This window comes from Seriola lalandi, unplaced genomic scaffold (genome assembly GCF_002814215.2).
Source record: "Seriola lalandi dorsalis isolate HSWRI2012SDOR001 ecotype SW California unplaced genomic scaffold, Sedor1 jcf7180002054748, whole genome shotgun sequence".
NCBI classification, from domain to species: domain Eukaryota; kingdom Metazoa; phylum Chordata; class Actinopteri; order Carangiformes; family Carangidae; genus Seriola; species Seriola lalandi.
The window spans coordinates 210,102-210,654 of record NW_019525301.1 but is presented as its reverse complement, the minus strand read 5'-3'; the positions used below and the strand labels follow the sequence as shown (position 1 = coordinate 210,654).

General features: G+C 47.9%; 1 protein-coding gene across 11 annotated transcripts in view; it reads left to right on the top strand.

Annotated features, from left to right (window-relative positions):
* The window catches only part of foxp1b (forkhead box P1b), a 150,899-nt gene that overhangs the window by 51,390 nt on the left and 98,956 nt on the right, over positions 1–553 (top strand). The window lies entirely within an intron of this gene.

The window sequence follows — 553 nt, the reverse complement described above, 5'->3', positions numbered from 1 at the left end:
GGTGGGGGGGTGGTGGCGCGGGACAGGTGCACACCGTTAGTGGTTTGAGAGGCTGCAGATTTGAGACTAGCATGTTGAATGGTAAAAGGACAGTTCCCTCAAAGGTCAAAACTGAGTTAAGAACGAGTTGGTTGTGTAACTGGTAGTTAAAGTAGTTGTTTAAGTTCCACTTGTTGTAAATGAGGAAATTTGAAGTATCTGTCTGTTTGAACATGTCGACATTTGTTGGGAAACACTGAAATACGGTAATGCCGTGTTTACCAAACAAGAGGGGGGCAGGTTTTACGCACTCCTTCTTGTTGTCATTGGAGTCTCAGTCGTTCTGCTTGATATCTCGTGTTTGCTTCTCACACCCGTCTCCCTATCTGAGAAGGTTTGCGGGCCCCCAGGATGTGAACTTTTGGCTGGAGTGATCTGGTGAGGCGGAGTAGGACTGTAGGGAAGTGGTGTGTGTGTGTGTGTGTGTGTGTGTGTGTGTGTGTGTGTGTGTGTGTGTGTGTGTGTGTGTGTGTGTGTGTGTGTGTGTGTGTGTGTGTGTGTGTGTGTGTGTGTG